At 45.0% G+C, this 25929-nt stretch overlaps 1 long non-coding RNA gene across 1 annotated transcript in view; it reads left to right on the forward strand.

Annotated features, from left to right (window-relative positions):
• Nucleotides 1-25929, forward strand: part of LOC112546771 (uncharacterized) — a 77590-nt gene that overhangs the window by 34132 nt on the left and 17529 nt on the right. The window contains exon 3 of the long non-coding RNA XR_012901600.2: nt 6300-6378. This is a non-coding gene — a long non-coding RNA (uncharacterized LOC112546771). The remainder of the gene's footprint in view (nt 1-6299; nt 6379-25929) is intronic.

Genomic DNA, 25929 nt, shown 5'->3' on the forward strand with positions numbered 1-25929 from the left:
GCATTTATCCAGCACCCTGTCTCATTGGGGCTCAAAGAACATTCAGAAGTGGGCATTGTTAGCTCCTTTTTATAGATGATGAATAGATGGGGAAGAGTGAGGCCCAGCGAAGGAAGTGAACAATGTTTAAAAGGCAATGACAACTCACAGCTCCCTTTGGCTTTTATCAGAGCTCAGCACTTCTGAAACTCAAGCTGTAACTCAGCCAAAATCAACCTGGGAATTATCAACAGATCTGTGAATAGAACCCCTATCTTTTGACTCCTGACTTAAAGAATTAGCCACTGAACTATGCTGCCTTACAAGGTGCATTACTTAACAGCATGATTTTAATGGTGTGTGCGGGAAGAAGGGTGCCTAGAAAGTATTATTTGTTATGAGTTTGTTGTTCTCTAGAGATGTCTGGTTTATGCTCAATTTAGTTCTGATTCCTTTCCTTTTTCCTGATAGTCATAAAGTGTGAATGTTGTTTCTGTAATATATGATATATAAGTCTGCTGAGAAGGTGCATTATTAAGTTGCTTTGTTAATTTACCTACAAGACACTGCTCTGGGTTATGGTTTCGGGCTTTTAGGCTGACTGTAGGCTCTGAGTTACTGTATTGATCCACAAGTCTTGAAACAAGACCAGGAAATGCAGTGATAATACCCTACGCATTTGACACCTTGGACCCCAGTGCCTTCTAGTCAAAGTAGTCACTTTGTAGTTACAGCATCGCCAAAGAGACTACATGGAAGGCGAGCAGATTATCTGTGCATTTGAAGGAGTGTTATGACTTCTAATGTGGGTGTGTGACAACATGGGAATTTTCTGCCACACTTTATGACCCCTCCTCTGTATGCCTCAGCTTGCCCTATATTTTGCATGGTAAGCAAGTAGGGAGAAAAGGACTCTGTGTTCTTATAGCAAGCTTTGCATATATCGACACTTAACTGCTACAGCAGCACAGGTGTCTACACTCTGGTGTAGACACTCACTATAGTGACAGGATGGGTTCTCTCATTGCTGTCATTAATGAACCTCCTGGAGAGATGGTAACTAGGGCAAGAGCAGAATTCTTCCACCTAACACTGTGGATTAGGCTGGTGGCATAGCTACATCTCTCAGGGATGTGCATTTTTCACACCCTTGGGAGATGTAGCTATGCCAATGTTAAATTTTCAGTGTAGGCCAGCTCTAGGAGGCATAGGTATGGATGTTCCCTAGCTGACTAAGCCTGACTGGGTAATTATAAAGGACTGGCTGAGAGCTGACCCCGTATTAGTAGAGAAGACAATGGTAAATCCAGTCACCAAGATATTGACACCTGTTAATCAGTGGACCAGAGGGAGATGGAATTTCCCACCTCTCAGGGAGGAAGCAGAGCAAAATCTCCCAGCTGAGGAGCAAAGGGCTGGGATGGCAGGGAAAGAGACTAAGACTTGTTTGCTGGAAGGACCTGGGGATCCCATCTGGGAACTGATCAAGGATGTTAGCCTGCAGGAAAGACTGGGCCTGAACATGGTGTTCACTACAGTTTGGATGGGTCTCTGGGTTGATGAGAATGGACTTGGGCTATACTTTTACCTCAGTCTCTCTCGGCTAACCTAAGGACTTCCTATGCTGTATTCCAGCTGACTAATGACCCTACTGTTCTGAGAAGATCATTTGAAGGGCCTACAAATGTTTGGCAGGTGCATTAATCTCTGAAGAAGTCTCTGTCAAATCTACCTCAGCTGGACTCTGAACAGAGCGGATGGTGTAAAGTGGGAGTGCTGTAGCGCCAGAAGTTCAGACTTGGGAAGTGGAGAAGCTACATAGCCCATTGTAAAAGAAGAGTAAGTCCCCTGGGGGATCTCTAGACCCCACAGAGAGGAGGCGCAAAGGGGGAAATTGTCCTGGGGCCCGCAATTCAAAGGGACCTGCGACTCCCAGCTGCTACCGCAGCTACTGCAGTAGCGGCGCAGCATCTGGAGCCCTGAGCCCTTTAAATCACTGCCAGACCAGGCTAGATGTGCCATGCTCCAGGCAGTGCTAAGGGCTGCCTAGGGGGTCGTCGTGGTGCATTGAGGGTGGTGCTGAGAGCTGGAAGCCCTGCCCCATACCTTCCACCCAAGGCTGTGGCCCTTCTTTGTCCAGGAGTTCACAGAGACTGTCAGCTCCTATGGGGGTCTGGCACACTGACAGTACTCCTCCAAGAGATTGTGTGCATAGCACGCTGTGGGCATAGCACTGATCCTGTGGCTCTCTGACAGGCTGAGGGTGTGCACACTTGCATGTGTTCACACATGTATCAGCAATGTCCCACCATCATTTGGCCTTGTGACTCAGTGCTCCAAGAACAGTTACAAACACACACACTCTTCTTAATCTGCTTATTCCCTGAGAGGTCTAATTGGCAGCCTTTGATTCAAATTATTTCAAGAAACTAAAATAGGGAATGACGCAAAAGTTGTATGTGAGCAGGCAAACACCTTTCTGCTTCCAGGGTGTTTTAGATAGGTTGTTTCATTCGTGCTTCACTTGTATATTGCTTATAAAATGGAACTTTATTTTTGTTAAAAATAATGTGTAATACAAAGACTGTAGAAAGACATCAAATGTTCCTAACTTCCAGCACCAATCTGTTCTCTATTACTATGGTGGTTACTCCTATAGCGCTGTCCAGGCAAAGGTGCTCTGCAAAAGAACAGGTTTGCTAAACAAGTAACAGGTCCCTGCCCTAAGGAGCTTACAGTCTAAAGGCAATTTTGGCTTGATTTTCAAAGATGTTGAGTTCCCACAGTTTATACTGATTTCAGGGGGAGCCATGAATGCTTGGTACCTTTGAAAATCAAGCCAAATATAAATAATTACTTCTTCCAGTAGGATGTCTGGAAGTCATTTATAACTTTTTAATTAAAATATATTCTCGGATCTTTGAAGATTAGCTTTAATCCCTTTTGAAAGACTCTCCACATTATTCCCATCCGCAATTTGAGGAGAATCTGAGAATGCCTCCAGCACTAGGGAAAATCTCATTTGACAGTAATATCCACCTCCTGGGATGAGAGACATTCCTAGCTCTATAGGTGAGAGCAAATAGAAGGCTATCTACTGCTCAGAATTGAAAAGAATCCCCCACCCCCACCAGAACTACATGTCTCTAGAAACTTATAAGTACATGGCTGCAGTCAGGATGTTTTGGACATGGGACAAGATGTAGAGTAATCGCTCCAAACTATGCAAGAAAGATCATATTGTTATCTCCACTTTACAGATGGGGAAGCTGAGGCCCAGAGGAGTGAAATGGCTCATCCAAGGTCACCTGGCAGTCCAGTAGTAGAGTTAGGCGTAAAATCACATTTCCTGAACCTCAGTCCAGTGTTTGTGCCACTAGCGCAGCCGGCCTTCCTAAAGCTAAATTAAACTGAAGTGCAAATGAAAATGATGTTGAGTTAGAAAAGGGTAACAATGTTCCTAACAAAATAAGAAATGAGGTTTCTCTTACCCACCACATGTCTTGAGAACAGGAGTTTCTATCCTGTTGTAGCAGCATCAGCAATCAATCAGATCTGCCATTTGGCGCCACTTATCTGCTCACACAGAAAGACAACTGAGCCTTTCAGCAACCCTTCAGCCCCTTCAGCAGATGAACATGGAACTTTACTTCCATTCCACTCCAAAGCTCCACCCAGTTTGCCCTAAATGACATCCCTTTCCTCTCTGAAAAGCTGTTGGGTGTGTATCCTCTGCATTTTCTTGATAATTGGCATAGAGCTGGCATAAGATTCTTTGGCACTCATCCATTCATCCTCACGTTGTACCAACGCTTATGACTGGTCAATGGAGGGATGATAGGAGTTACTATAGAGAACTTTCTGGGTGTCTGGCTGATGAGTCTTGCCCACATGCTCAGGGTTCCGCTCTACTCTGTGCTGATTAGGCCTCAGTTGGGGTATTGTGTCCAGGGGTGGCCCATGACTATAGGCCGACCCGGCCGTCGCCTAGGGTGCCACCTTCAAGAGCACCTGATGATGACATCACGGGGCACTCAGGGCGCCTGATGATGATGTCACCCCATTGACGGTCCATTGACGGCCGGGCAGGTGGGGCGCCGATCGTGCGTTCCACCTGGGGAGCTAGCTGCTGCAGCCTGCCTCCGGCTGCTCCTGATTATGTTCAGTTCTGGGCATCGCATTTCAAGAAAGATGTGGAGAAATTGGAGAGGGTCCAGAGAAGAGCACAGAATGATTAAAGGTCTAGAGAACATGACCGATGAAGGAAGGCTGAAAGAACTGGGTTTGTTTAGTTTAGAAAACAGAAGATTGAGGGGGGGACATGATAGCAATTTTCAGGTATCTAAAAGGGAGTTATAAGGAGGAGGGAGAAAACTTGTTCATCTTGGCCTCTGAGGATAGAAAAGAAGCAATGGGCTTAAACTGCAGCAAGGGAGGTTTAGGTTGGACATTAGGAAAAACTTCCTAAGTGTCAGAGTAGTCAAACACTGGAATAAATTGCCCAGGGAGGTTGTGGAATCTCCATCTCTGGAGATATTTAAGAGTAGGTTAGATAAATGTCTATCAGGGATGGTCTAGACAGTATTTGGTCCTGCCATGATGGCAGGGGACTGGACGCAATGACCTCTTGAGGTCCCTTCCAGTCCTAGTATTCTATGATTCTATGATTTTATGAATATAGCAGTGTCCCATCAAACAGCAAGCACTGGTGCAGCTAACCAGGGGTTAGCAGCTGCGGAAATTCATTTAAATTCCCTAGTGTGGACAAGGTCTTGATGGTAGTTATATAACCAGACACAGACCAGCTAGGTTCATAAGATATTTTGAAGAGTTTTATTCTGCATTAGCAAGAGTAGTTCCACAGGTAGAAAGAGCTCCCAGACAGTGCTCCAGTTTCACTCGCTTATTTACAACTACCTCTTCCAAAATAAAGTTCTCAGGCAACAAAGCTCTGCATGATTGGCTGCTTATAAACCATAGAACTGACGTAGCAGTTATACCAAAATGTGCCAACCGTGTTCTGAGAACAATCACTGAGCATTCACTGTTATGGTGAATGCAAATATCTCAGTCTTTGCTGGACTTGTGTTCAGAGCCAAAATAAACTGAAGATTCTCCGCTCCCCACACCATTGAGGCCTGGCCTACACTGACCTAATTTCTCTACAATTTCCAGCTATCAGTAAAGCCCATGTGTCTCCACCCAGAATAGCAATGAGGAGAAAGGTATTGCACACAGGCGGCTGCCGTCAATTTTAAGAACCAGCTCATGCAAATATGTCCCTAGCAAGAGTAGGTGATAGGCTGCTGGAATTGCCTAGGACCTTGTCTATAATAGCTCAGCCACCATTGCTAGCACCTGTGGAAAATTTGTTGTAAAAAAAAAAAAAACCTAAACAGTGGGATCGACAGCCATGGTGGGCCCCCATGCAAGATGTGGGGGGATAGCTCCTTGCCCCCAGAAGAGGCAGGGGCAGAAAGGGGTGGAGCAATCGGCAGCCAGCTCATGGCACCATCTGGAGCAAAGCGCTGGCTCCCCTCCCTCCCTTCAGAGCCGTGTAGCATGGTGCTCTGGTGGTGATTTAAAGAGCCACCACTCCTTCTGAATCATTGGCCCCAGGGCAAATGCCACCTTTGGAACTCCCCCTGTTGTCAGGCTGGAGTGTAAAAAAGTCCAGGTCCTTTGGCTATTTCTGTCAAAGGAGCTGACCTACCTTTTGAGGTGTGGGTGGGAAACATCCCTAATGGCTCTTTGGGAGCTGGAAAACACCAGCTTCCTTGAAAAGTCTGTGGCCAGCTGTAAAGGTGCCTTGAGGTTTTATTGTGAACTGTTTTAAGAAAGAGTTGTGGGCAGGGGGGTTGGCGGGTGATTACTTAGAGGGTAAGTAAACAAAGTGTTGGTAAGTTTACATCAATTATATGCTTGGATTCTTTTTTTTCCTCCTCTTTCTGAATGTCAATTCTACACTGAACCACAGAAACCAATTTTAATCTTTGTCTTCATTAAAATATGGTGGCTTGTGCAATTCTGTTCTTGACAAGATGCCAGCAAAACACTATCATGAGATTCTGCTTGTAAGAGCTGGATATAAGTATGAGTTGTCCTCTTGGTAAGTTCTGGTGTAACCATTACTATATTAACACAGGAGCTAGAGTTCTGCACCTGGATGAAGACTACATCCTTTAAGTAGTGATCTAAGGGCAACAAATGCCTTAATTCCTTAAGAATGCCTGCCCCGGGTTCCTTATGTCTGTGGAATTATTAAACAGAATATAAATGCCAAATAAATCAACTTCCAAGCACTTTCCCATTGATTCCAGTACTCCCCCAGGAGGAGAAGAGTAGCCACAGTTGATGGAAGAGCAGCCTCACTGACCTTACCATATGGAAGACACCGCGGTAAGTACATCAATTTTAGCTACACTATTTGTGAAAGTCAGATTGATGGGGGGTGGAAGGTGTAATATTGACTAGGCTATTGGCTCCCAACCTTTTCAAGCGTATGGACCCCTTTTCAATCTATGAAAATGTTAGTCGCCCCAAAACAATATAGCTGTGCCTGCAGCCTGTACATCCCTCAGCCCACGCTTCTTCCTGAGCCACATACATTTATTTTAATTTCTATTTTAAACTTTCCACGGATCCCCTCTACAGTATCGTCACAGACCACCGGGGTCCGCAGGCCACAGGTTGGAAACCGCTCGACTAGGCCTTAGGTTTCTAAGGGGAAATTGTCTGCTCTCCTCACCTGATCAGTCAGAGCAAACCTTTTTCTTTAAAGCTTTGCTCAAACCAGTGGTGTATCCATGAGAATGACAGAGCCCCAGATTTAATATCCCCTAATTACTATGCTCTATTAAGATTAACAACTTCTGGCCTGTCATTGATACATGTCCATACAGTTAGGATAACTCCAGTGATGCTGGGAAGGTTTCTTCTGTAGATAAAGATAGCCTCATTGCTGTGAAAACCTACTTCTGTAAAGTTATTTTTTTCATGAAGAGTTCTGTCAGTGGAATTATATAGCATACTCATAGTCTTCTAAATTTAGCTGTTCCAATTTTAGGGAACCACATCTCCTAGAACTTGTCAGATCATCCTGTGACAGACTGACAATATCCTGTAATATCCTGGACAAACCTTATGGAATTAAGATCGATTTTACTGAAATAGGTTTAATGCCTTTGGGGTCTATTGTATTAAAAGTGTAACTGAGTATATTCAATTGAGGAATTGTATGCACTTTCTCTAGTAGGAGGGGGATAGCAATATACCTCCTCTGTTATGAGCCCTATAAAACCACCCCGTCCCCCAGAGAGATACACAGTTCAAATAGTGTTCTGCACCTACCACCAAAGAAAGGATTTTTGTATAAATAGCCTGGTTTTAAACTGCCTCGAGGCCTTCTTCCTGATCCAGGAAATGGACAATATCCCTGATCACAGAGACCCCTATCCTCAGAGAAGAGATGGAAGGACTAGGCCTGCTGCTACCCAAAACACTAGGTGCTAGTTCTGAGCTATGGCTTTTGGGACCTTGTGAATTTAGAAGAAACCCCCTTTGTGGGGTTTTGCAGGTCTGCTCTTGTTAGAGTCGGGGTGATCTCTGGTAACCATATGAGCATGCGTGTAGGTTCTTTTATCATTTTAATAAATTTTCTGTGTGGTTTTTTTAATCTTAAAAAATAAGCTTGCATAAAAAGAGCTGGGTGTTATCTGTAACCATGGGAAGTCACGCTGTTAATCGTTTTTGAACAGAAAGCAAGAGGCCTGCTTGGGCAGCCTGTCTCTGCTGGAAATAACACAGGGCAGGCAGAGAACTGTGCAGTCTGGAAATACTCCAGTCAGAAGGGAATGAGACATGGGTCTCCAGTGCCATGGCTGGGGAGCAGAAAGCTTGAAGGTGGTGCCTTTTCTGGACCACTGAGGGGAAATGCAAGTGCAGTTGCCCTTGACTGTGACACTGATTTTTATCAATAAAAATTGATTCTTCTTACTTTAAAATTGGTTTTCTATCTGAAATCTTGTCAATTCAGTTTTCTTGTCTCTTTACTGTCCATTTTAGTGCAAACCTACTCCCTATTTATGTCCCACAAACATAAAGGGTACAGCATTTTCAGTCATCTCTGCATAAAAATAGTGGATTAGGATGCACAAAATATGGATAAATTGACAGCAGCATTAAGCAAAGATGAAAGATTTAGGAGTAAGATATATATATAGAGCAGCTGGACAGTAATTCTGGTCATATTTTATCTGGCAATTTAAGGATAGTAAAATATTCAGTGATGATATTCAGTAATAATGAAATATAACTTCTGGACATGTGGGACTACAGGCAGTCCCCGAGTTACGCGGATCCGACTTATGTCGGATCCGCACTTACGAACGGGGCTTTCTCGCTCTGGAGCTCGCAGGCAGCGGGACTGCCCAGAGCGCAGCGGTCCCGCCACCTCGACCTCCGGGGCGAGAAAAGCTGCTCCGGGTGCCCCTGGTCTGCTGGGGACCGTCTCCAGCAGACCAGGGACACCTGGAGCAAAGCCGGGGAGACGGAGGGGTCCCGCGCCTCTGAGGCTTTGCTCCCCATGTCCCTGGTCTGCTGGGGTGGGGGGTGCAGCTAGTGCCCCTCCCCCCCCAGCAGACCAGGCTTTTGTTTTGGACCCTGGGGTAGAGCAGCTGGGGTGCTGCCGGGTTGGTCCTGCAGGGACCTACCTGGCAGCCCAGCTGTTCTGTCCCAGGCTTGAGATTCAGCTGCTGTTGAAACTGATCAGTGGCTGATTCCAGGAAGCTGGGGGCAGAGCAATTCTGCCTCCAGCTTCCTGTAGTCAGCCACTGGTCAGTTTCAGCAGCAGCGGCTGAATCTGGAGCCAGTTCCGACTTGCATACAAATTCAACTTAAGAACAAACCTATAGTCCCTATCTTGTACGTAACCCGGGGACTGCCTGTATGTTAAACCATTTCTAAAATCAATATACATCATGTCTACTTCTTTGTCCTATTCACTAGGCCAGTAATCCTGTCAAAGAAATAAATTAGGTTTGGCCTGATTTTTTCTTGACAAAATCATACTGGCTATTCCTTATTACCTATTATTTTGTAGGTGCTTACACATTTATTGTTTAATAATTGTTTAATAATTTCTTCCAGTAACTTCCCCGGGTCCTTTTTGTTTCCCTTTTTAAAGATAAGTACAGGCAGTCCCTGGGTTACGTACAAGATAGGGACTGTAGGTTTGTTCTTAAGTTGAATCTGTATGTAAGTCGGAACTGGCGTCCAGATTCAGCCGCTGCTGAAACTGATCAGCGGCTGATTCCAGGAAGCCCGGGGCAGGGGCTTCCTGTAGTCAGCCACTGGTCAGTTTCAGCAGCGGCTGACTTGGGGACGCCTCGGGCAGAGCAGCTTGGGTGCTGCTGGGTTGCTCCAGTAGCGCCACCGCTCCTCGGCGCTACTGGACCAACCCAGCAGCACCCAAGCTGCTCTGCCCCAGGCGTCCTGATTCAGCCGCTGCTGAAACTGACCAGCAGTGGCTGAATCAGGACGCCTGGGGCAGAGCAGCTGGGGTGCTGCCCGGTTGGTCCAGTAGCGCCCAGAGCGGCTCTACGGGACCAACTGGCAGCGCCCCAGCTGCTGTACCACAGGTGTCTGGAGCAAAGCCGCGGAGCACGGGGGCAGCGGGACAGCCCAGACGCGCCATGGGTGTCCTGCTGCCCTCGGGCTCTGTGGCTTTGCTCTGCTTTGCTCCCCGTCCCCCTGGTCTGCAGACCAGGGGGACGGGGAGCAAAGCGGCGGAACACGCGGGCAGCGGACAGCCCAGACGCGTCTGGGCTGTCCGCTGCCCGCGTGCTCCGCAGCTTGGCTCTGCTTTGCCTCCCTGTCCCCCTGGTCTGCAGACCAGGGGGACGGGGGGGGGGGCAAAGCAGAGCCAAGCCGCGGAGCAGCAGCCAGCTGACAGCCCAGACGCGTCTGGGCTGTCAGCTGACCACGCGCTCCGCGGCTTGGCTCTGCTTTGCTCTGCTTTGCCCCCCCCCGTGCCCCTGGTCTGCAGACCAGGGGGACGGGGGGGCAAAGCAGAGCCAAGCCGCGGAGCATGTGGGCAGCGGACAGCCCTGTCCGCTGCCCGCGTGTTCCGCCGCTTTGCTTCCTCTCCCTGGTCTGCTGGAGACCAGGGAGAGGAAGGGCCCCGTTCGTAACTGCGGATCCGACATAAGTCGGATCCGCGTAACTCGGGGACTGCCTGTACTATATTTGCCTGTCTCTGATCATCTGGGATGTCGCCCATTGTGCATGAGTTCTCAAAGATAATTGAATATGTTCTGCCTTTAATAATGTCTGAATTGATGCTAGTTTTGCAGACAAGTGGTGAGGTTAGCAAGTCAGATGGCCAATGCACATACAAGAGGTATAATGCTTATGCAATAGTACAGAGGATATGCTGCTCTATGGTGCACCAAATGTGACTCTTGTATTTGCGAGAGGCACGATATTGTGATAGTCATATTGTCCTTAAGAATATTATATAACTGTACAACTGGCAGTTGAGAAGAGCTAAGCCTCCTTTTCCCTTAGATGACAGCAGTTTGAAAGGCTCCATCAGCATAAAATTAACATTTCTGTCTGAATATTTTTACTTTTGTTATACGTAGCACCTAAGATTACTGTAAATGCAAGAGATTAATTTTTTTCCTCTATTTTGTTAGATGAATGTACTATGTGCACTTTGACATCACTTTGTCTAAACTCAGGCTAAGTCAAGACTGCACTGTTAAATTGGAAAAAGATACTTTTTTCATTTTACTTTCAAAAGAGGCTCTTTTGAAATTTGGCATGCCTATATGGCACCAAATTTCAAGAAAAAGTGCCCTTTTGAGCCATCCTTTATTGCTTGTAGAACGAGGTTTACAGGGATGTCGAAAGAGCACATCCGTCCTTTCGAAAAAAAATTGAAAAAGCGGATGCATTCCTTGGATGCAGCGGATGCATTCCTTGGACGCATTCCTTGTTCCTCCAGTATCCCGAAAAAGCAATGTAGTCTAGACGCCTCCGTTTTGTGGCTCCCAGGTATATAGTCAATGAGAACCCAGTCCTGCAAACACTCAAGCTCATGAATCACTTCATTCAAGTGAGTGGCCATGTTGACTTTGTGTTAGTAGGATCATGCCCTTAACAATTGTGCATGTTGTTTAGATTGGCCTTCTATATGTAACCAGAGGGATTTTATATTAAAAGAGGAAACGGTGATAATAAAACTACAAAATTGATGGGGAGCTAAGCAGTAAGGCCTGGTTCAGGTGCTGGTCCCAGCTCTCTTTGACTTTTTTTTTTTAAACTGACTAGATTTTAAAAAGAGGTTGCTCCTTTAAAAACACTGAGAGCCTGTCTGCATTTGAAAAGTCATTGCAGTGTACCGTTGCAGCTGAACTGTTCCACTACTTCAATGTAGATGCTACCTACCCTAATAGGAGAGGTTTTCCCCATTAGAATAGACAGTCCACCTCTATGGCTATGTCTCTTTGGGTTTGGATTTTTCACATCCCTGAAGAACCATATTAAGCTGACTTAATTTTCTAGTATAAAAATGCATTTTTTTTGTATTTTAAGTAATTTTCCATGTGCATTGTTTCATGGTTTTATTTATGCTTTTGTTTAAGTGGAGGAGGAAAGGTTAAAAAAAACTACGTAAGCTTGAAAAGGAGTAAAACCAAATGTTAGAGAGCACTTTTGCCAAAAGGCTACATTCAGTTATATTTTTCTTTAATAGGGTTGGCATAATTTCTTGAAAAATAGAACAAAATTCTACTGGAATCATTTATGCTAAAAGATTTCAAATCCATTTTAACTAGTAATTCACTGATATATAATGGAGCTTTGATAGTGATCATTAATTTATGGTAAATGGATCGCAAAGCCTGATCGTTACATTGTGTGGCTGGAAGTGCTTTGGGAAGAACTTGGATCATTCAAATATCATCTCAAAGAATGTGATTTTCTCTCACTGTAATTCTCAATATATTCAATTGGAGTCAATTATGATATTTATGGGGTGGGGAGTGGGAAGAAGCACAGTTGCCGCCTTCCTCTTTGTAAATCAAAACAGAGGTGTAGGGGGAATTTTAGATTATCTCCGTGGCCATAGATTATTGGAAAACATTTGTAACCATGATCTAAGCTGAGAACCAAAATTAAAGGCTTTTCAAGTAGAGAATAAAAATCTCCTGGGACCCTATCAAGTATTTTCCTGGAATAAAGACTACGAATTAGGCTTCTATTTTGTTCCATTGAAGGTAATGAATAATATTTAATAACCTCCTTATGTTATTGTTGGCATCTCTCAGATGGCTATACCCTGCTGTTGAACATGGATAATGGATGGTAGAAAAGGTGCTAGGCTCTTTGTATATGCCTTGGCTAGTGATTTTACTGTCCCCATTCAAGGGCGATATTGGTTTGTAAGACACATATGATCAGACAACTCTTTTTTGAAAAAGGAATTGTGGCTTACATTTAAGGCAGATAAGAGAGAACTGTGTGATTTGGAATTACTATCCATGAGGTACAGATAGGTGATAATGAGCTTTTTCTGAGTGTAATGGCTGTACAATCTAATCTGGGTAAATTCATTTGAATAAAATTCAACTTTATTTATGAGAAATAGGTAGTTTTCAATCAGGAGGGATGCAGACCTTCCCACACACCAAATACCCTCCATTCCCAACTTCAAATTGTAATGTACATACTAATAGATTAGAAATTTCAGACTGGTTTATAATCTAAGAGCGAATATTTTCAATTACAATTCAAGAATATTTAAGATAACTCATTCAGCAAGTTTGTAACCACTATTCTCCGAGCAACCCAACAAAATCAAATAAATCAATATACATTAACCTATTGTTGCTATTAAATTAAGCTTTCTGTAATGTGAGGAATAGCAATTCAAACCACTGCTTTACCTCCAGCCTCTGTTAGATTTCTTCTAAAATCTAGCATTTTCATCAAATCAACTCAAAATGTCCAACCGAAAAGTAAATGCTGTAATAATTTTGCCTATTCTGAATTTTATTTCCTTCTCTAGTGATCAAGCATATTTATAGGTTGCCTCAGATAGTGCAATAGACTTGCTTCTCTTAAGTGGGGGGGGGGGGAGGAAGTGTGTGCCAGGGTGGGTATACACTACACCGGACCAAGAGGAAGTCCCATGCCCCTGTGGGTAGAGGAAGTCCCATGCCCCAACCACACTGAGCATGCTCCAAGAACTGGAGTGGTATAAAAGGGAGCAATTCAGCTCAATCTGGGCTGGACCCCAGAGGAGAAGGACCTGTTGCTGGAGCTCCAGAGATACCCCCGCCGGAGACCCAGAGGAGGGGAGCCAGAGACCCAGGAGACTGCCTTGAGCTGCCAGTGCCAAAGGATCCTGAGGGAGACATTTGTGCTGTGGAATTGGGGGACCTGGAGACCATGTGGAGCATCCTCTCACCAACTCAGGGAGGAAGTGACCCAGAGGGATGCAGGAATGGTATCTCCTACCCGACTGAGCTCGGCGTATTGCAGTCGGATTTCCTTCTGAGGAAGTGGCCCATGGAGAGTGTGGGAGTGGTATCTCTCACCCAAGTGAGCTCGGCGTATTGTGGCTGGATTCCCTGCTGAGTGAGTGGTGGAGCCCTCTGCCACTAACAGGGCCCTGAGTCAGGGCCCATTGGAGTAGGGTGGGCCCAGGTCCCCCTACCAGGGCTGTTGCCCTAAACTACTGACTCTTGGCTTTAGGATGTGCTGCCCTGAACTGAGGGCTATAGCTATTAACTCTAGCCATTGGGCTGTGCTGCCCTGAACTGAAGACTGTAATTACTGACTCTGGCCAATAGACTGTGCTACCCGGAACTGAAGGCTGGACTATTGACTCTAGCCATTAGACAGTACTGCCCCGGACCCTAGGGCTCTGTTAAAGACTGTGGTCACTGAGCCACACTGCCTTGCAACAAGACGTACTTACGATGTGACACCCCCTCTACCCCTCAGGAGCTGCTGGTGGTGGTGGTCCAAAGGCAGCAGGACAATGTGCCTTCAAGGGGAGGCGTACTGAGCTTTCTTGCCCCATTTCCAGAGGCTTAGCCTCCCCAAGTCTCTTGTACCACGCCTGGTTCCAGATCAGTAAAATTGATACTGTCTGAGAATTATGGAGGCTGGCCTGTCTCTTGCCAGGAAGAAAGCATCACTTCATTCCAATGAAACATGGTGGCCGTGATTTGTTGAGAGGGATTCCCAGAGTGAAGCATCTAGCTGTATGAATCATGGCACATAGTTTGAGGTCCTTTCAGAGCTGCTGTTCCCCCTCCCCATGGATTGGCCCACTCTCAGCTGACACAACCCCAGAAATGTCCCCGGGGGTCTTTGCAATGGAGGTGTTGACCTACTGCCTCAGGAAGCTGGCAGACAAATGATAAATGTTAAAAGTGACTTGTTGTGGCTGGGATGGTAGGGACTACAGAGAGACAAAAAAGGGAGTGCATACATTCTATTAAACTGAACGCCCCCCTCCCCACTGAGAGACTCTCTTTGGATGTACCCATCCATCCAGTTAAAATGTGGATCAAATTCAGAAATGCGTGAATTTCATTGGTCTGGATCCACAGAGCAGTTTATGCACAGGCTGGTTTGTGGTGTTCCATATTCCCTGCATTCCTCTGTGAGTTTTAGAGTTCATTAAAACAAAACACTGCCACTGTCAAGTATAGACTAATTGGGGGTTGAAATCATGCAAAACAACTGAATGTTTTGCTTGAAACTAAAGATGAGTTCAAGCAGCATCATTCCGATCCAGATTTCAAACAGCTCATTTTTTTGCATGTGCAAATCCAGTTGTTTTGTTTTTGTTTTTTGTTTTGTCGTCCTCTCCTCCCCCCAGCTTATAATAGATCAGGGAATTACAAAATTATTATTAAAGACAGAAGCCAACTGCAAAACTCACATCTGGATCCAGGTTTGGATTTTGGACAGCTTGACATTCTGAAATGTTGTGGCCTGTGTATGCTAAATACTCAGCCATTGCTTGGCTACAGGGTGTGAGCCTGGTCTGAGTTTTGGGTTTGTAGTGGTAACCCAAACTTATCTGAATCTTTCCTGATTTTTGGTCTTTGCTATAAAAGTCTTGCAGAACAATGGGCTCATGCCCTAAGCAAGCAATTTTGTTATATTTAAAAGTTCACAGATCCATGCAGAGTCTGTAACTAAAAGTGAGGAAATCTCTTTAAGCATAACCCCAGTGTAGGTGTAAAGACTAAGGCCTTGTCTACACTAGCAAGTTATAGCACAGTAAATCAGCTCCCGGTGCTGTAACTCCTGAGGTGTCCATGTTAGCAAGGCCCATAGTGTTCACTAACTCTGCAGTTGCTGCACTCTAGGAATACCACCTCGATGAAAGGTGTAGTGCTTTCTTCACAAAGGTGCAGTGCCACTGGGGGTGCTCTGGTGTAGGACAGTGCTGTGACATCTGTTCCACAATGCCTGTTATTGCCTGTCTAGTCATCCATTTGAATTCTACTACCCTGCCCCCAGGTGACCAACCCTCAGACCCACGTTTGGAAAGTTCCCTTTGTTCAGAAATGTGTGGTGTGCTCTCAGCACATCTTTCCAAGTGACCATGCCTGATCCACCCACTAGGCAATCCTCTACTTCAGGGGTCAGAGGCTACTGACCCACAGAAAAAGCAGTCGGGGGCTGCACATAAGTGAGAAGCAAAAATACCCCAAAACAAACAGAAAAACAACCCCTCACTAATGTGGCCCCCAACTGAGAAGGAGAAAGACATTCCCCTCACACACCAGAGCCTTGGGGAGCCCAGGCTAGTAGATTTTATGTGTTCCAGCCCCACAGTGGATAGTGGGGAGAGGGGCTGGAGCACCAGCAAGGGCTCTCCAATGCTATAGGGGGCATGAGCCTTGGGGGCTGGATCCAGACAAGCTGTGGGCAACATCCGGCCCCTGGGCCTTAGGTTCCCCACCCCTGCTCTACTTAGAGCATTACTGAGGTGCTGGACCTCATCAGCATTTGGGGAGAGGAGACAGTCCAGTCCCAGCTGAGTTTCAGCCATAGGAATTATGATACCTACGGACAGATCTCAAGATGCATGACCGAAAGGGGCCATGACTAGGACACACTGCTGTCCAAGGTCAAAGCTGCTGCGGAATGCCTACCATAAGGCACACGAGTCAAACTTCTGCTCCCTTACAGTGCCCACAATCTTCTGGTACAACAAAGAACTGGATGTGATACTTGGGGAGGACGCCATCTTCATTTCAAAGACCCCCGTGGACATTTGTGGGGCTGTGCCAGCTAAGAGTGGGCTGATCCAGGAGAAGGAGATCATGGATGAGGGTTCTGAGGGTGAGGCAGGAAAGCTTGTCATGGACACTTCCACAATTGGTTAGAAAATCAGCATTGACTCAGGAACATTTGTATTGGTTTTAACTATGTCCTATTTAGTGAAGTTGTAATAATTCTAATCAATTACATTAAAGTAATTATACTTTAAGCTTGGTGCTTCAGTCCCTATTAGAATGTGTACACTGAGGCAATTAGCAGCAGGAGTTGAATGGGAAGGAGCTGATTAGTATGTTTTTGGAACAGCTTCATTAAAATAGTAACAATCTAATAATCTATCTCTAAACATCAGCAGTATAAAAGAATTCCTCACCTCAAAGTAGGTTGCATTGAATTATCTTAAGTAAACAAAATAGGATGTCAGAAGTCGGTATGTCTAGATATGATTTACAGCATGAATTAGATTCTTTTGTGGGATAAAAGATATAATTAAACTTCAATAGCAGCATGTCACACTATTGAATGACTTGGTGAAATGCTGATCTTTTAGAACCTAGCTCACAATGAGAAGTTTTTTTGCTGCTTGTGGGACATGCAAGCTGGCTGCATTGCTTGTTCAATGGTTAACCACATTCCCATATTGTTCTGCACGAAGGGGATGCAGTTTTACCCTTTGCAAGATAAACCCATAGGTACTATATCTATGAAGCAAGTAAAACACATTGGCCTCTATTTAAAAAACAAACAAACCATAACCATTTGCCTGTATTGCTTGTAACAGGAGAAAAATGTAAAGGGAAACCATGGCCTTACAAATCATATTACTGTCTGAAAATATTCTACCTACAATGTTGATGCTGCTTAAGACTACTGTAAATGGAAGAGATTAGAGAAAAAATGTCTTTCTCTTTTTTTACATTTGTTTACTTTGTGCATTTGAAAGGGCTTTGACCACAGTCAGTTTCGCTCTTTCACTTGTTTAGTTACTTTCCCGTGTGTTTTTGACACAATAAGGGTGTGTCTAAACTACAGCCCTCTGTCAGCAGAAGGATGTAAATTAGACGTATCGAAAGTGCAAATGAAGCGGGGATTTAAATACCCCTTGTTTCATTTGCATAATGGCGACCACCACTTTTTTTCAAAACAGGGCTTTTAAAAAAAACCAGCAGCTTAGACGGGGCATTTTTGACAAGAAATGCCCCATTTCAAAAAAGTAGGAGTATAGGATCTTTCGAAATAGGGCATTTCTGTCGAAAATGCCCCATCTAAACTGCCGGGGTTTTTTTTTTTTTTCAAAAAGCCCCTTTTCAGAAAAAAGCGGCGACTGCCATTATGCAAATAAAGTGCAGGATATTTAAATCCCCACTTCATTTGCACTTTCAATACGTTTAATTTACATCCCTCTGCCGACAGAGGGCTGTAGTTTAGACATAGCCTCAGTGGGAGAGAAACATTTCGATTTTGCTTTTTTGTTGGTTTTTTTACGGACAATGTGATTCCAAAACAAAACACAAACATCAGGAAGAGATGGAGAGGCTCCAAAACAGGTGAAGCATCTGAAACCCATGAGTGTTATGACTCATTTGCTTTTGGCAGTGCATAAGAATTGGGTAATATCTCTTTAAATAATTTAGGAGTCCTCTAGTGGACCTCCCTGTCTTCTGTTGCAGAAGCCATCTGAACCTGCCAGAGCAGCAGTGTATATTGGTAGCTAGGTCTTGTATAGTTAATAAATATGGTTAGTTGGACTCCAGCTCAGTCAATGTGGTTTCCATGTGGAATGTCGTGAGGAAACACAATACTTTTGTTTGCTAAATTGCTAGATTTCAGTTTGACTGCCTCTCTTTAATATTTGTTCGCATTTTAACAAGACAGGTATCTTTTTCATGTGACAGATAGAAGTGAGTAGTTTAATTCTTAGATGGTGATTGGTTTCCTCTAACTTAGGAAAACTTACACCATGATTGAATAACTTATTTAATATAATTTACTAATAGCACAATTTACTGGCATGTTAATCGACAAACAAATATCATTTCAACCCCTGACATCATGCAAACAATCAGTAGAATGAAACTAGAGTCCTTATTTAAACTCATTCACAAATTGTAATGGTCTTTTCCTTTTTCTCCTTTCTCCTCTTTCCTCCACTGCATCCATATATGCTCCCCATTATGTGTTGCACTTACAGACCCTACCGCTCTTCTCAGCCTAAAGCTTTGTCTATACTGGCATGTTACAGCACAGTAAATCATCTCCCAGCTTTGTAACTTCTGAGGTGTCCACACTGGCAAAGCACTTAGTGTGCACTACCTTGGCAGTTGCTGTGCTCTAAGTAAACCACCTTAAAGAGAGGTGTAGAGCTTGCTGTCCTGTGGCTACAGCACTGGGAGGCCAGTGTAAACACTTAAGTTGTTTTCTGTGTTATAACTGGCCTTTGGAAATGTCCCATAACCCCTCCAGTGGCCACTCTGCTCACTGTTTTGAACTTGGCTGGCTTCACAACCGGCATGCATGTATCCCTTTTCAAAGCTCCATTTTGGACAGCCTGCATGCTGTGCTGGTCTGCTGATCTCTTCTGGGACCCGAAGAGAGTGGGGGAGGACTGATGTCAGAGTTTCCCACTCCCCCTGCCTCAGGACAGGTTGTTTCCTGCCGCTGTCTTAATTTACAAGACAGCATGCTGACATCCTCCAAAACACATTCTCTATTCCCCACCCTCACCTCTCCCCCCCCCCCCCTCCCAACACACACACCCTGTCACACTTCCTCCCCCCGCTCTGCACTTCAGTTTATGTAGCAGAATGACCATGGAACAATGGGATTGAGAAACCTGCATCATGTGACGCTGTGTGTCCCATGCAGCATTGCAAACTCTTCCCAGGGTGCCCTGCAGTCAGCTGCACAGTGGAGTGTCTATCAGAATGCACAGCTCTCTGTGCTGTTGCAAGAGCAGCTAATGTGAATGCACTTCACTGTCACAAGGAGCAGAGTGTGGACACACAACAGTGGTTTCTCTGCAGCACTCTGCGAGCGGCACTCTAACTGCCAGTATAGACATACTCTTAGAAATGTTATTTAGCTATCTCACCATCACCTTGCTAGGGAGGGAGTTAAATAAAATCCTACTGCAAGGAAGTGACAGATAGGCTTCTATAATAACTGAAGAATACTGAGTCATAATTTTGTCAATATGGCATATGATCCAGTTGAGACGGTATAATTATATAATGGTTTGCAGAATGGTTACCATACACGTGTTCTTTAACTTAGTGGGGGTATTGAACAAATAAACGGAAAGGCAACATAATGTCTTCTCAGATAAACTCTTACATATGAAAGACAGTGGGGAAAGCCATTAAATTTGAGCCATTAAATCCTATGTTGTGTCCCCAGTGCAGAAGCAAGTCTTACGTTGCCAGCTTTGGAGCCTATAAATCAAAAGGACACTAAACAATTAAGCTCCTCTGAGGACAGGAAGCTGGGGTCAATTGCCAGGAGCCTCCATTAGAACAGGCTGACATGGTGGTAGGCTCTGCAGGGAGTCTGAAGAAACCGGACCTTCCCCAAACTCAGGGAATAGTAAGCCTTTAGGAATGCAACAGGCATGTGTATAGACTATTGTTTTAAGATCTGTTTTTCCTTAAATGTCTTGCTTCTAATAAATAATATGTTGGTTAGGAAGACTACCTGGTCATTGGTTTCCATTGTCTTTGCTCCAGTGGAAACAGAACTGCAGGTACCATAGATATGTCAGACCTGCTGAGGTTATCACAGCTGATTGTAGGGAATATCAGCCTAGCCAAGGCCTAGTCTGTGTGGGAGAATCATGTGATTTCACCCCAAGAGAGAGACCATGGGTTGAGGCCCAAGACCTGAGGAGGGGGTTGCACTCAAAGAATCCAGGAGAGGTCACAAGTGCAGTTAGCTCTGTAAATATGACAGTGCATAGCTATGTGATTACAGTCACATGTCAACTAGCAAACGAGCCTCTGAATTTAGCTGGTCCTCCATGTGAGGCAATGCCCTACCATAGAACTAGTGCATTTGACTAAGTGAGACTTACCAATGTATGCTGTTCCAAAGAAGAGGCAGAGGTAAGTACAGGGCAGAAAGGGAGGTTATTGTTAAATGGAAACACAGTTGATACCGTGTGATGTTTTCACTTCCCCCTTTTTCAGGTATCTGCCATATTTTATTGGTTAAGAGCTACTTTCTAAGATGAGACTACAATGGGAACTTTGTTTACTAGAGATCTGATAACAGTTAGCATTGCTGCTTTTAATTTTTTTTACCTTGAGTAGCAAACATTCAATATATTTGTGTCGGATACCGTGGCTGCTCACTAGGCTTCTTGCTGATCACCTGGCTCCTTTGTTCTCTTCCTGTTAAGTTTGTACTGTGCCTATTTTTGTCCCTTGACAGGAATCAGCTAAACTGGTTTTATAAGGATGCATCTCACCCATTGTTCCAAGAGATTTATTCCTGAATATGGTACATAACTCCAAAGAACCATTCTGTTGTATCTACCTGGTGCATATTTACTACAGGGCCTGTCATTAATGGTAGATCCATGGATCCACATTATATATATATATATATAAAGACACAGAGGCTAAAGCAGTTTTTCATAGTACAATTTAGCAATCTCAGAATTCATAAGCTGTGCAGATACAGTCCCAACTCATCACAACTTGTTTTTAAAACATGGACCAGATTCTTGATTTGCTGATTCCAGATTAAAGTGGGATAACTCCAGTGAAATTACTTCCAATTTATTCTGAATCCGTCCTACAGTCTTCCTAGGAGCAGGAGCAGCAGTTTCACTGTAGCAGAACACAAGCATTGTGGAACCTATACATTAGTCAATACAATGCACATTTTGAACAGTACCCAAGGGAGAGGTGGAATCACTGGGTTTCACAGTAATGAGGCCAGCAGGTCTCCATAAGTGCACTCTCTCTCTCCGCATGGTGCATGAGCTAATACTGAACCTCTGAACCTTAAAGTTGATCGGGCATTCAGCAAATTCAATTGCCACAATACAATCCTCTGCTGATGATTATGATCGATCTAATCCAAGCTCCCTGTCATGTGTAACTCAACAAAATAATGTCATTGGCAATCAAGCACTTTATTTCTACTTCATAATTTGGAAGTGCGTCCCACTCAGTTTGGAAGCATGATACGGTAAAACTATATGTGCCACTCAGTCTCCTTTGCAACATCCTCCTTGAAATGTGAATCCTGAAGCCCTGTTACATGAAGTTTCCATCTACAGACTCATCAGAGCTATGACTTATCATGGGCAGCATCGCATGATTGAGGGTCAGACCGAACACTTCATGGCAATAATGCTTCAGCCCCTTGGAAACTAAAAGCAGAGGGAAAGAGTGGTTTTGAAAATACACATTTCAAGACCGAGGGTTTTTTACTCCTGCACTGAAGTTTTAAGCATTTTAGGTTTAACTCAAAAGAGACTAGAAAGCTCTTTAGCAAAGTTAAAGGTGAAAGTAAAGATGGTCTCGTGCTTAAGCCAATGTACTGGGATATTGGAGACCTGGACATCTCACCTGTAGTTAGCCTGATGCAGGAGAGAAAATCTTTAGCAAATATTCTGTTTGCTTCAATATTGCAGGGAGACATCTTTCATACATTATTTTTTATCAGATTATATGAGGTAGTGAAATAACCAGTGGAGATACAGTTGCTATCTGCTTCTCATTCCCCTTTACAAGTAGGCAGAGAGGGCCCCGGGAACAGTTCGGTAATGTACACTGGCATGACCCTGGAATCCTCCATAGAGATCTCTAGGAAGCTTTTCTGGAGGTGGTCTGAAATCCTCTGCCAGTGGTTTCTGGGGAGGCTGCTTTATTTCTTCCACAGCAGTAGGACATTTTCCCACACCAGTCAGCAACTACTTCAGCAGGCGTCATTGCAACCCATGGGCTAGTAGCATACGGACCTGGACTGAGGTCAGGTGCATGCAGCAGTTGTTCCTTTCAGCCTCATGAGTGAGATATCTGCTAAAATCACCACTGCCGGTGGAGAATGGTGCCAGTATTCAGTTCAGCTGCCCTCACTTGGACTGATGCCTGAGTGCTACCCCCCATTGTTCCAGTTTCCCCTGCCCTAAAGCCATACTCACTATAGCTGGGACTGCTGTCATGCGTTATGAATCCCAAGGGAATAGTGAGATCATTCTGCTTGTAGCTTGAGTGGATCAAGGGGCGTGGATGTTCTCACAATAATATCTCCGTCCATTTATTTAGCAACTGAAAAAGTGACTTTCAGGGTCTCTCCACCCATGCCATGGAATGGCTCAGCCAGAAAAGGAGGAGAAAGCGGAGGACAAGGATGTCCTGCAAGCCTCTGGCACGTTGGATTATGAGCAGAGGGCTTGGAGAGTGAGAATCAGTGACATAATGCAGAGACTTAGGGAAGACCGAAGAGGATAGAGAGGACAGCAAGAGATGATAGAGCTTCCCAAACAGACTTGCTGCAGGCCCTGATTGAATATCAGGCTGAACACATCTGTGCCCATTTGCATGGGTGTGGAATAAAAGTCTGTTTTTGGAAACTTAATTCATCTTTATTCATCTGTATGAGGGATGGGACACCTATGGCCCACAGACTGAATCCATTCTCTAGCTTCCCTTGGCCTGACCCACGAGGCTTGCGGTTTTCTCCCCCCCTCCCCCCCATCCCAAGCAGCAGAGGGAAGCAGTACTAAGGCCCCAGCGTGGTTGGCTCTGCCTGGCCGGTGCGGAGGAAGTAGGTCTGTGTACTGCTGTTGCCCCTACCCTCTGGCTTGGGAAATGGTAGTGCAGGGAAGCACTCACTGCAGGCTCCTTCCCTGTCACTCTCATTGGCCAGAATCTCAGCCAAAGGGAATGGTGTGGGGGGTGCCTGCGAGTGCAGGGCCACGAGCCACATGTCCCCCCTGGGAAATGCCAGATAAGTGCCCCAGTCCCCTGCTTGCTCCTGCACTCTTCCTCCCCAGCTCCCTCCTGCATCCTACCTCCTGCCCGAGCCCCCACCCTCATCCCCTCCTGCACCCTATCTCCTGCTGAGCCCCCACAGTCCTGCACTCCCATCCCTAGCTGGCTCCTGCACCTTATCTCCTGTCCAGACCCCACACCCCCAGCCTGCATCTTGGCAGCTGCCTCCTGCACACTGAAGCCCTTGTTTTTGGCCCCACCCCAGAGGCTTTGCCCCAATCTCCTGTAACCTCCCTTCCATAAATGTTAACAGCAATCTTCAATTGCTTCTTTCCCTGGCTAACAGCCAGGCAGCCATGAAGGTATCATCATGAGACTCTCAGTTCAGGAAATACTGCAGGATCAGGCATGTTGTGTTCATAACACTCAGCAAAAAACTAACAAGCAGCGCAGGATTCATTTTTCTCACAGAAATGGCAGATATGCAGATTAGTGGGGCTTTTGAAAAGGAGCATGAAACATAATAAGTTGCCCATGGTATGATGGAATGGAAAAAACTGCATCATGGGATGCTGAACCCATGTTCCCAGATTCCCCTGTGTGATGCATTTGTGCCCATGAGGCATTGCAAACCCTTCCCAAATACCCCACACTAGATGGTGGTGAGTTGCACAGGGCCCTGCACTGCTCTGCATTTGACGCAAGTGCTGCTCCTGTGGACACACTCCAGCAACACAAGGACTGTAGTGTGTATATGCAAGAGGGGTTTAATTACTGTGACAGTTGTGCATCAGCACAATTTAAGCTGACTTAATTTTGTAGTGTAGACAAGTCCTCAGCCTGATGTTTTAACAATGCTGAATATCTTTCCTTCCCAGCAACTTACACTAGAATTCTTAGTGCCAGAACTTCATAACATCAAATAAAAAAAATAGAGGCTAAACAAAATCAATGGCCATTTTTCAAAATGTTGGGCTTTTCCTCTCTATCCCTCGAACTTCTCATCTGTTATATGAGGCAATATTGCTTTTCCTCACATGGGATATTGTGTGGCTAACCTTAATATTTGTGACTTGCTCAGATACTGCAGTGTAGAGTGGTAGCACAAGCCTATTAATTAAGAATTGTATTGACCGTATATATATAGTCCTTTTTATAATGTTCCATTGTACCATGTGGGTCCAAAAGATGTACATTCTAAGAGCAATCTTACCAGCAGACTGGTCACTTTTTATTATTTTTTATTCAATTTAGTCCCTTCCTGGTCCCTCAGCATATGGACAGTTAATGTTACATCATGTATACTTTGTTTGTTTGATCTGCATATCACTGGTGAGGTTACTAACATTATCACAATGCACAATGGTTTGATTAATCTGTTTTTTCCCCTACAGCTATTAACTGGCACAATTAATAATTAATCATTCATACAGTAGAACAAATATAAGTAAAAATGTGAGGGGTCATACAACCCATTTGCAGCTGTTCTACCAAAAACTCAGTAATTATGCAGAAGTCCATTTATAGTCATCATTGGTTTTGCAGTATTGTCTTAATCTATATATGAAATAGCCTTAAAAAATGTACCTAGCATACTTTGGAGCATTGCATAAATCCGGGGTCAAAGAATTATAGAACACTAGAGCTGGAAAGGACCTTGAGAGCTCATCAAGTCTAGTCCTCTGTCCTCATGGAAAGACCAACCACCATCTAGAGCAGGGCTACTCAACTTTGGAAGCCCCGAAGGCCACAGTGATACTCACAGCACATGCTGAGGGCTGCAACTTAAGTGTGGTTGCATGTACATGCAAATTTATATGTAAATATATGCAAACAGCTTCATTCACACTGACAGGCAGGAATACAAAGATTAAGCCTTAAGCTGTGGCGCTGGACCTAAACGTGGCCAATGTGAGCCAGTCAGCACCTCTCAGGCCCTGCCCATAAGGCTAAGCAGCTGGCACTTGCCACAATGCCCCAGCATTCCCAGCACATCCTCCCTGGGGGCTAGAAATGCCGACATCCTGTATCCTTCTGTTCCAGCCAGTCCGTCTGCGTGCATCTTTCAGTGCACAAACAGCCTGCGAGATGCCTCGCTGTTGTGAAGTGTGTTCCCAGTGGAGGTCATGTTCAAAGGCTCCAACCCGCGGGCCATGTGTTGAGCCTCGTGTAAACCCAAACCGCACCATGGGCCATAAACAAATGGGCCGTGCGCCACATGCAGCCTGCAGGCCACGTATTGAGAAGCCCTGATCTAGATTGTCACAGCTTACACTTCTGGTTCTGCACACGCTTCTCTTGGGCCACGGGAATGTGCCGACAGCAGCATGGAGCTACCAGCAGAAAGCCATTCTAGTCCCACTGCACTGGCGGTGGAGGCGGTGGGAGCCCCCAGCAGGTTTTTAATTGCCTGGGGGTGCCAGGCGGGGCCAGAAAATGCACCGTGGGAGGAGCACGCAGGCCAGCAGGAGGGGTTGCTAAAAGCACAGGAAGGGGGGAATGCACGAAGACTCCCAAAGGGGGGGTGCCTGCTGGCCCACTGGGAGGATTTGAGGACTGGCACTAGCCCTAAGGTATATTGAGTTTGAGACCCCTGACAGAAACAATTAGTAGCATTAGTGATAGTAGAAAATAAATGCTGAGGATGAAATCCTGCTCTGAATTACATCCCTTTAAATCTAGATATTCAATTATC

The sequence above is a fragment of the Pelodiscus sinensis genome, chromosome 2 (genome assembly GCF_052426305.1).
Source record: "Pelodiscus sinensis isolate ZL-2025 chromosome 2, ASM5242630v1, whole genome shotgun sequence".
In the NCBI taxonomy this organism is placed as follows: Eukaryota; Metazoa; Chordata; order Testudines; family Trionychidae; genus Pelodiscus; species Pelodiscus sinensis.